Genomic DNA, 12121 nt, shown 5'->3' on the forward strand with positions numbered 1-12121 from the left:
CGTGATGGGGGCAGGGAAGGGGAGGAGGTGCATCCAGAGAAGTGAGAGAAGCAGATTAAAAGAGAGAGGGAGCAGCAGGTAAACAGAGAAAGGGGAAGGTGGTCAATGACTAATGGAACACTGTAATAAATACATAAATTAGGGGTGTTATTGTGAATTTGATGTACTATTAGAAAAAGCGGAGGAGGAGGTGGACAGAGATGGGAAGATGGATGGAGAAGGAGAGGAGAATGGAGATTAGGAGGAAGTGTTGTCAGAGAGGGGGGCAGATGGAGGAGATGGAAAGAGAAAAAAATGGCTCTGAGCACTATGGGACTTAACTTCTGAGGTTATCAGTCACTTAGAACTTAGAACTACTTAAACCTAACTAACCTAAGGACATCACACACATCCATGCCCGAGGCAGGATTCGAACCTGCGACCGTAGCTGTCGCGCAGTTCCAGACTGTAGCGCCTAGAACCGCTCGGCCACTCCGAAGGCATGGAAAGAGAGACGGATTGGCTGAAGGAGGAGGTGGATAGAGAGACGAGATAGGAATAAATGGGTAAGAGAGATGAGGGAAGAGGGGATGAACTGACATAAAACTGGGATGAATAAATATCCGGGCAACGCCAGGTTTACTGTTAGTAAGTAGATAAAGATTTACGCGAGAATGGATGTGTTCATCTGAGAGAAATTACAGAATATTTTCCTATGGTTAGATGTGGCGTATGAAGTCTTTATAATTAGAGTGTTGTTCTTGATGTCTACAGGTGATAAAATTCGTTGCTTAATATAGATGACTCCACCAAAGTTCATCTAGTCGGAATTTCATCTTTATGAAATGAACTACACAATAATCGGCTGAAAAATGCTCCTGTTGGAGGACAATAAAGGCAAATATGATCGTGTTTAAAAGACTCTGACAGAAAAGTGGGCAACCAGCTGTCTGAGTCCTCATTCCGCCTTCGTCCCAAAAGTTCTGGATGCTTCACAGGACGAGCGACCATGTTATGTAAGAAATTTACCAAGCAAAATTTCAGTTTTGTTGAGTTAAAAATTCAATAAGCAGCAGATTTTGTATTAGAACTTTAGAAATACCGTTAAAAGCGTACTTTTGTGAATGAGATCCGCCAAATGCAAATAATTAGTTTCGTATGACATATATGACGAAACTCCAGAATCGGCAAGTTAACTTTGCGAAATTATTGATGCTGGTAAAGTGTGTGCTGTATTTACACATACGGTTTTGAAACAACAATATTTTTAAGGCCCACAGCAAATCCCAGAATTTTTCACACAGAACATCACGGTAAATTTTTTATAATCCAACTTTTCGAATCCCTAGACACTCTCCGTGGTAACGCTCGTGTTTCCTACTAAAAATAAATATCGTAACTGTGAACTTTCCGACTGACAAGAAAATAAGAACAGCCCTTCACATTTTATCCAGGCTTAGGACTGGCTACGCATGTAGTACATAGGTATGTTTAATTCTTTTTCATTTTTTCATTTTATTATTTTTTGTTGTTTTTGTTATTTTGTTTATTTTTGTTGCTTTTGTTGTTGTTTAACATTACAGTAGAAAATTGATAACTTTTTTCTTATCAATCGTAATTTCTTATTCAATTTATTGCAAAAAAGCTAGAGATTTTAAACACCCTTTTAAATCTCCAGAGTCTTCATATGTTTTCATAATGTCTTTTAATCTTGTGTCAAGATCTATGTACCTTTTCTTTCTCTTTTGAAGAGGTAGGCCAATGGAATCTTTTTTAACTTCACAAATAGCATTCATTGCCTCCTCCTTCTGATTTTGAATCAGAAAGTACACATTTGGATGTTTCTGATTTATTGAGGAGTTCAGTTTTCTATTCCAACCTTCGACAGCATTCGTCGTTCTGTGTCGTTGGCTAAAAACATTCCACATTTCAATAGATATATTAGGATTTTCCATCCACTGATCAACCATATAGTCTTCAAATGTGTGATCTCTCCACTGGGCATTTGTTCCATTATTAAAATCCACGCTTCATCGACAGTGTTAGTGGAAGACGTGCCACAGCAGAACACATGCGACAAAACAATCGGACTTCCTCCCTATCCCTGTAGTCTTCCGTCAATCCCAGTTCCTGTATCTTCTTCCACAGACACTGGTTAAAGTGAAAATTACAACCGGAAAGTTGTGTTTCAGCGAACACTGGATTCATTGCTTTAATTGTAGCCATTTCATAATCTAGCACTGCAGTTTTTGGTGACCACCCAGGCATCGTAGATTTCCATCCAGAAAAAAGTCTTTCATATGAATTTTGACTTTTGTCTTGCAGCAAAGCAAATAAAACAGGAAATATCTAAGTTGCCTCATCTGTACGTCCAATGTCGACATGGATTATGTACAACTGTTTGAACTGTTTCGAACAGCTGTCAAATGTCCCAGCCATAAGCACAGTTCCATTGTCACAAAGGATTTTATCTGCTTCTTCACAAGCAAATACTAGAAGTCTCTTGCCTGGAACAGAGCCATCATCAATCTTCAAAAACTATTACCTTCCGTTAATTTCAAAAGGTCATCGCTAAGGTGAATTTCCGAACTAGAGCCAGGGTTCTGCGTTGCCCGATAGCTCCTCTTCTCGCTTTACACAATTGAGTCCTGGAGCTGTCATAATTTGGAATATATGCCACGAAGTCTAATCCTTTACCTTTCAAATCTTGAAATTCCTGCTTCAAAATTTGGGCTACAGGCACTGTCTTTTCTTCATAAACTCTTTTTCTGCAATTATCTAGTATTTTCTTTATCTCCACATCTGTTTTGTCAGGTGGACAATAATGTTGCTGTTGAGCAACGATTTCAGCATTTGCAATTTTAAACCGTCTTTGCACCTACTCCGTTCATAATTGACGCACATCCAGTTCGTATATTCTTCGTTTTTGCTATAAATACGGTAGCGATGACCATCCTTGGTAAAAGACGGCCTCCCTTTCGTTGTTATCACTTCCATCGTGTACACTGCATAAAACGGAAGTCGTATAGGAAAACGCACGGAACGGAAGCCATCTACGACGACACTGTCTGAGAAACGGTGACAACACCTGCACGGAGGGTGAACGACTGGAGTAGACAAGCAGTGGGGGAGACTCAGTTCGTAAACACCTCGTTAGGGAACCGGTTGCTCGGGACAACTTCGATACCTGCTGCACCCTTGTAGGAAACCCCACGATAGGGAATCCCGCGTAGTCGAAGAGCCCGTGCACTGTTGACCTCGTTATCCCTAACCACACGTTCACCTTTGCTGCGTCCCGTTGCCACTCCTGCGGCATACTTGGTTGTTCGTCTGCCCATATCCTGTAGTTGTGTCTGTTCACATGTCCACAGGTGCGTAGTCCTCCACTTCAAGTTATGAACAACTTGGATATGGTACACACGTTTGTGCAGATTGTAACGAAGAACTCTCCATACAGTGGTCTGAGGAATACCAAGCTCCCTACTAAGTCTCCTGGAACATGCGGAAGGGCTACGTGTGATCGCATACTGCACACTTTGCATGGTGCCTGGCGTTATGGCCGGCCTCCCTGGACGTTATTCATCTGCAACACTACCAGTACGCTGGAATTTATTGAGGAGGGTCTTGATAGCAAGCCTGGTGGGGCCTGTTTTCCGGAATCGACGGACAAAGTCTGTCCGTACCTGTTCATACGTCATTCCACAAAGACGAGCAGAAACAAGGGTGATTCGTTCTTCTTTGGTTAACATTCTGTTGTAGTACGTGCAAGAAACAAATGTTCCATTACTATATCACTGAAATGTTTTGTGACTTTAGAATCACCCTGTATTTTGTCGATAAGTGCCACTTGGTAAAGTCCATACATATAGTTAGCATAACGTCTCTATGTCAAATTGGAACTTATTGATATCTCAATAAGTTATGATCTGGAATGTAGGGTGTGACCTTGAAAGGTCACTGTTGCATTCCTTTCATGTTAATTTCTTAAATTTGTTGTCATATACGGCATAAATTCCTCTTCTAAATTTACTGTGGTGTTTCTGACTACCTGGGAGGAGACTGAGCAGTGAAACGTGTCACTTTTACTCATAGACAAGAACGATCTGTCACACTAGAACACTTTAAAACACAGTTTATATGTAATTCATGTCACACAGTCTCATACGGAACCTACATCCGCTTTCTTTTATATACTGTATCTGATAAGATACTGTCATCCCCCTTCCCTTCTGTGTGAAAGAATGAATCAGCAAATGTATTTCTAGTTGCATGCTTGATGGTAGCAGACAAGCCTGTCTGCTAGAGAACAGTAGGACCAACGTCGGAACAGGTAGCTACACTTTCTAAAAGCAGAGAGGTTTCCATTCTTAGTATGGTCCTGTCGATCCCTTGTCATGTTGGCATAGGAAGCTGTCTCTCTGGTCACTTCTGTTCGTATTTGTGAAGCACACTCGGTAGGAGCCCAGGTCAGTCTGTCTGCGGCGAGCGTCTGAAGTGGTAAGACCTCCGGCTAAGCGCGTGTCTGCTAAGTCCATAGGACAATGGATTTCTTACGTTCAGCCTAACTGAAAGTTTAATCACCATTATTTCAGGTTTGGATCTAAAATATCTAATGTTATCTTAAATTGCAACGCAGTGTATTTCGAGTGTGAAGTTCAGAATATCTTCCGGTAGTTACTTTGTCACTACTTTGTGAGTAAAGTGGAACCACGTGTTGATCAGTAACTGTAACTAAGATCATCAATCTTAAATGCGAATGTGCGTGAGATTATAACGTCTCGTCTTGGCAATATTTTTCAATATAGCAACTTTTCTTTATGTTCAACCCACGTGGGGTGTCCTTTGTGAGACCAGTACCACGTGCTTATACAATTGTTTTTCCCATCAGGTTAATAGTAAGTTCGAGATTTTTCTTTTGTAAATTGCTATTCGATCTAATTTATTTTAATTATCAAAATTATTGTGGAGTTACACTCTTTGTGTAAACCAAGTTGACCACGTGAAGCATGTGGTGTAATCATCAAAGTAGCCCTCAGCTATTATTTTTGGGAAGATTTCACAGAGAGTTAGTATGAATTTAGTATACCAGTGTAATTACATGAGGGACAGGATTGCGCCACAAACGTAACTTGTTTGGGTGAAAATTGAATTGGTTGGTTGTGGTTAATTTCCTCTTGCATATGTTGAAACGTTCTTCGTGTGTTATTTTATGAATGCAGTGTTGTATGCAGTCTCCCAATCTTGACTCCATATTTGATGTGTTCTGTAAGATTACAAACTCACATTTTCACAATTCTAAATAAGGCACCAGTTTAGTTACGAATCAAGTTTAGTATGCTCAAATTTCAATGATCTATGTTAAAATAAATTTCCAAATATAAACTGATTTATTTCTTTTTATTTCATTTCTCTTTTATATTTATATACACACTCCTGGAAATTGAAATAAGAACACCGTGAATTCATTGTCCCAGGAAGGGGAAACTTTATTGACACATTCCTGGGGTCAGATACATCACATGATCACACTGACAGAACCACAGGCACATAGACACAGGCAACAGAGCATGCACAATGTCGGCACTAGTACAGTGTATATCCACCTTTCGCAGCAATGCAGGCTGCTATTCTCCCATGGAGACGATCGTAGAGATGCTGGATGTAGTCCTGTGGAACGGCTTGCCATGCCATTTCCACCTGGCGCCTCAGTTGGACCAGCGTTCGTGCTGGACGTGCAGACCGCGTGAGACGACGCTTCATCCAGTCCCAAACATGCTCAATGGGGGACAGATCCGGAGATCTTGCTGGCCAGGGTAGTTGAATTACATCTTCTAGAGCACGTTGGGTGGCACGGGATACATGCGGACGTGGATTGTCCTGTTGGAACAGCAAGTTCCCTTGCCGGTCTAGGAATGGTAGAACGATGGGTTCGATGACGGTTTGGATGTACCGTGCACTATTCAGTGTCCCCTCGACGATCACTAGTGGTGTACGGCCAGTGTAGGAGATCGCTCCCCACACCATGATGCCGGGTGTTGGCCCTGTGTGCCTCGGTCGTATGCAGTCCTGATTGTGGCGCTCACCTGCACGGCGCCAAACACGCGTACGACCCTCATTGGCACCAAGGCAGAAGCGACTCTCATCGCTGAAGACGACACGTCTCCATTCGTCCCTCCATTCACGCCTGTCGCGACACCACTGGAGGCGGGCAACACGATGTTGGGGCGTGAGCGGAAGAGGGCCTAACGGTGTGCGGGACCGTAGCCCAGCTTCATGGAGACGGTTGCGAATGGTCCTCGCCGATACCCCAGGAGCAACAGTGTCCCTAATTTGCTGGGAAGTGGCGGTGCGGTCCCCTACGGCACTGCGTAGGATCCTACGGTCTTGGCGTGCATCCGTGCGTCGCTGCGGTCCGGTCCCAGGTCGACGGGCACGTGCACCTTCCGCCGACCACTGGCGACAACATCGATGTACTGTGGAAACCTCACGCCCCACGTGTTGAGCAATTCGGCGGTACGTCCACCCGGCCTCCCGCATGCCCACTATACGCCCTCGCTCAAAGTCCGTCAACTGCACATACGGTTCACGTCCACGCTGTCGCGGCATGCTACCAGTGTTAAAGACTGCGATGGAGCTCCGTATGCCACGGCAAACTGGCTGACACTGACGGCGGCGGTGCACAAATGCTGCGCAGCTAGCGCCATTCGACGGCCAACACCGCAGTTCCTGGTGTGTCCGCTGTGCCGTGCGTGTGATCATTGCTTGTACAGCCCTCTCGCAGTGTCCGGAGCAAGTATGGTGGGTCTGACACACCGGTGTCAATGTGTTCTTTTTTCCATTTCCAGGAGTGTATATAACTGGTTGTCGTATGACGATTAAAAGACTATAATTAATGTTAGTCTGGTTGGGAATTTGGTAAGCTAGACTGGATACCTGGTGAAACAGTTGCTCAGTAATGCAAGGTTAACTCCCCCAGACAGCTCACAGCTTTTAACCCGCTTTTATTGTCTATCAGCACCGCTTTCATAACAAATTAATGCAACAACATTACACATGGCGACCCTGTTCTGTGATTCCGCTAGACTCTGGAATCTCTGAAACGTTAGATTGCGAGCATTGTATAATCTTAATTTTTTTTCCCTGCAGCGCTCAAACAACTTCTGCGTTGTTTTTGAGCAGACTTTCAAAAGATTCATGGTGTTGTTGAGCGGAGTTGTGTTGTTTGTCTTGTTTTGTTTTCTGTATTTGTGTATTTTATATGTATGCGTTTTTTTTCTCGCTTGTAAATTGCACTGACTTCGATCAAAGATATAAATTTGTTTTGCGTGTGAAAAAGTGCGTACTAGGTTGGGTACCTTTCGTGTGACTGTCGTAATTTTTGGGGGATACATTCATTCTGATTAGTGTGTTGCGTACCGGATATAAATTGAACTAATGCAGACATGTAACCAAGCTAAAAGTAGGCGGTCCAACAACTTGACCAAATGGACCAAGGGGATTATTTGATTTCGAATATTAATGCGTTGGACGGTTGCGAAAATACATTGGGGAATACTTCAGAGGAAATGCAAAACAGGACGAACGGGCTCACATCAGAGCCAGAAATTAATTTGCCTCCAACTAACCAAATTGGTTTGGCAGAACTCATAAAAGCCTTATTGCAAAAAAATAAAGAAAACACAGAGAAATCTGAAAAAACGATCAGAGAGCTAAGCGAACAAATGACGCAGAAATCTGAAAAATCGATCTGAGAGCTAGGTGAAAAAATGACGCAGAAATCTGAAAAATCGATCTGAGAGCTAGGTGAACAAATGACACAGAAATCTGAAAAATCGATCCGTGAGCTAGGCGAACAAATAGACGAAAAACTAATCCAGCAGACAAATAAAGTCGACAAGTCGATGCAGAGAGCGTCCGATGATATCTCACAAAGAATAAACAATCTGGCAAGTGAAATAAAAAGTGATAGTATGAAAGAATTAGGCCGTACATTTGAACAAATCGATTATCGTCTGCAAGCCTTAGAACAGAGCAAGCAGAGACGCGATGCGGAATCGAAAGAGAGCGTGTAACAGCTACTTAGGAATTTCCAAGCGCTGAGAGAAGAATGCCAAAGGGAATGGCAGCAGGTACTCTCCAGGGTTCAGGAGGCGGAAACGCATTGTCCCGCGTCCGTTAGCAACACAGTAGCGGACAACAGTCAAGCGATTCACGCACTCGAACAGCAAGTAGAACAATTGAAACAGACTGGGCGGAGGACAACAGACAAATACATGATAAGATTGTGGCATTAGCAGATATCGTAGGCATGATGAAGGTGACGGTGACTGAGAGCAATAACAATACTACACCGGCAGCGGTTGCAGAGACCGAAGAAGTGCGTTCGCTTCTTAGATTTCAGAAGGGACAGTTCGAAGTGAACAGGCGGCACAAAGCTATAACAGGCGAATTACAAGAACGCGTGGCGCATCTGGAAAGCTGCATGGGGTGTGATTCCGAACTCGCCAATAGCACTAAAAATAGCTGTACGAACAGTGCATAGAGGGACTCCGGCCACGAGGGAGATTTTGATGACAGGGAAGAATGTATTTTGAGGGGCAGGCATGAGAAAAATAGAAACATTCAAGGGCCTCACCAGGAGGAAATGTGGGGATTTGATTTCAAGCATTTCCTTACGTTGAGAAAGTTTGAGATATTTCGAAATTCGCAAGAAGAAATACATCCACAATCATGGCTCGAGCAATTTGAGTTCTGTCTTCCCCCCGACTGGGCAAGTTCACATAAGATAGAATATATGCGTGGCTATTTTGAAGGCGAACCGGCGATTCGCATGAGGTCGGCAGCGCGTCACTGCAACTCCGCTCGGGAGTTTCGACAAGCCTTCCTCTCCGCCTATTGGTCGGAAGCGGCACAAGATAGGGTCAAACATGGCATAATTATGCTGCCAAATTTAAACCAGTCTGGTTTCGGCAGCCCAGCACGCCTATTCGACCACATGCTGCAGGCAAATAAATTTCTATACGATCCATACGGGCCTGCGGAACTAATTAGGATATGCATCACCAAATTGCCGAGGCACTTGCGCCACGTCATTCTTGCGGGACGATGCAAAGAGGATGTGGAAACGTTTAAGACACTTCTCCAAGACTTGGAGTACAATACAGGAGAATTCCCGCCTAATCAGGCACAAAGTTATTACGGGGTACAGCAGCGCGATCGCAGTCGTGGCCGTAGTGCTAATCAACGGCGTGATTGGTCGTCGCGACGCGAATGGAACAATAATCGGGACCAGCCGTATAGAAACTGGGGTAACAGTCGCGAACACAGGTGGAACAACGGAAATGATCGAGGACGTGGACAAGATCATGGACGCTACAGGTATGGCAACCAGAATCGATACTACGGTGAACACTGTGGGAATAGGATTGTAGGTGGAGCACCACATGATGTTGAAATTCGGCCGGCTAACCCAAGACATAATCCAGCAAATCGAAATGAACAAAACCGGCAATGACAAATGAGCAGCGCAGAAGGCGCCCAATCGGAACAAATGAGTGACATGGCAAATGAGTACATAAGGTGTATAGAGAGGAGAATGAATTGACTGGTTTACATTTGTGACATATGCATTTTGAATAATATGTTGGTAAAAATAATGATAAAGATGTTTCTATGTGATTGATTGAAGTGATGCTTTTAGTTTTTTTCTTTCCTTGTGCAATTAGGATTTAGGTTGGTTCAAATGTGAAGATAAAAGGTTTCTTTGTGAACGAGTGAAATGCTGTTTATGGGTATTTTTGTGTAACTTGAAAAGAGTCGCTCCTGAGAGAAGCAAGATCTGTGTTGAATTAATGCAAAACTCAGGGGAATATCCGATCTGTGGGTATTATGGGTCTGGCAAAGCCAGGTCCCCAGCTGTTAGTAGCCTTGTTTCCGATTTTCTGCTTTCAGTGCTACTATCTATCTATTACTATTCTATATCTGTCAGTATAAATGAGGATCTCTTACTATAGTATGCGTGCTGTATGAATATTTTAAGATAGGAGAACTCTGAGAAAGGAATGAGTAAGTTTGGAGTCGTGAAAACAGGATGCGGTAATATGATTGTTTAACCAATGGCTTCCCAATATGCGCTAATATGTTAATATTGATGATATTTGTCTTTTTGTTCTTTATAGCTGAGTACGTAAAGTGCTGTCTGTGGATTTCGTAAGTAGATTGATTCCCTTCAAGGTGAAAGAAGAATTGTGGTTTGTGTAATTTACATGGCCCTGAAATATTATTGTGGTAGTCAAATGACGAGCAGTTTTCCTGCAAATAGAGAATTGAACAGAAATATGGGTCCTTTTTGTAGTCATGATTGATGTTGAGTCAGAGCCTGAAAAATGATTCTGTGTTAATACTTGTCCTAGAAAAGAGACGTTTATGTGTTTTGCTGATGCTGTGAGCATTGCAGCTTACTGTTTTCGCTGGTGCGGGATGCACTGCAGCCTATATGAGTTGAACTGAAGAAATTTCCCCCTTGAAGGTAGAGGAAGATTAAATAATTTTGATTATGGGACCGAAGGAAAGCTTGGTTTAATGTAATAAGGATGAAGCAAAACATTTGTCATTTAAACTACAGGAGGATTCGGATCTTTTGTGTCTGTTGTAAGTTCAATATGTTAAGATGAAACTGTTTTACAGAATAGAGGAGACCACAAATTTTGCCATTCATGAGAAATGGATCCAGAATAACCACCACAGGCGAAATAACTGATTTGGAAGCGAAAGGTACCTTAAAGAAGGAACGAAATGGGAGCAAAATGGGTAAGAAAATGTAGTATAACCTGTATAATGAAAGTATTTTTACCCTTCTCAGAGTCATCTGCGTGATTAATTCTTGTGATAACGTAATTTTAGATGAAATTGTCTTACTGTTTTATGTGTAAACGTAAGAGTATGGTAAATGTATAATTGCGAGTCTCTTATCAGGTGTGTCAACTGGTATAAATGTTTTGGCGTGCAAATAACCATTGATCTTTTTACTATGTATGTTTAAGGAAAGTTTCTCCATATTTATCATGTCACAAGACATATGCCACGAGCGTCAGGAAGAGGACGAATTAGAACAATGTTGTAGTGGTATAAACACTGTGTTGAAGTAGCACTGAAGTAGCTTGTTGGATTAACTAGTAGTGGATTGAAGTGAAATTTTGAGTAATTCATGTTTATGGGTAGTTAGTTTGTAGAATAGGCAACAGGTGTGCTTGTGTGTGTGTAAATAACGTGTGAACCCTATGCTGTCCTGACCTACACTTGCACAAGGCATTATCCTACTTATTTTAGTGAATTAATAAGTAGCATTTGATGTATTAAAACGCAAGTGAACCAGATTAGTGATGTGGATTTAGATATTATATTGTCAGTTCATTTAATTTTTATTTTTATACTGTCAAGTCATTTCACTTTTATTTTTTATATTGTAAAGTTATTTAACTTTTATTTTTATATTGTCGATTCATCTTTTTTATTTAAAAAAAATTAATCTCACTTTTGTTCTTAAAAATTGTGAAAGACAATACTAAGTGGTATTATGTATGGCATTTTGTAATCACATAACTATGATGAACAATTTCTGTGAATGCAGTTGAGAACTTGAAAGCGAACCGGCTGAACTCTTACGAGACAGCGGGAGCAGCGAGGAGGAGGACTAGTTGTTAACAGGTGGGTTTCCCAGCAGGACACACTGTCAGCCAGGCCACGCTCGCCAACAAAAGAAGGGCTGCAGGGCAAACACTTTCCCTTGCACCCGGAGCTAACGGCCAGCCGCATCAGTGCGCCCCTTCGTGGAGGTGATGACCTGAGATGGCGGAGCGGTCCACCGTGCAGAAATCCATCTGCTGGCAACGCACCACACGCACGTGACCGTGATGAGACGGCCGCGGTGAAACGACAGAAGACAGGGGATAAAGGGGTGTGGAGCCTTTTGACAGGTACTTGCAGACGTCAACGACGTCTATCAATATTTCTTGGCGGAAGCCCATTGTCAAGCGACAGTAAATCATGGTTCAGTGTTCTCTGGTTGCTAAGGGTGGCACAAAGAAGAGCCACTAAGTGTCATCCTTGCCCAGGAATATCAAACCGGCGAGCCAATTGGGGA

Source organism: Schistocerca americana, chromosome 3 (assembly GCF_021461395.2).
Source record: "Schistocerca americana isolate TAMUIC-IGC-003095 chromosome 3, iqSchAmer2.1, whole genome shotgun sequence".
Taxonomy (NCBI): Eukaryota; Metazoa; Arthropoda; class Insecta; order Orthoptera; family Acrididae; genus Schistocerca; species Schistocerca americana.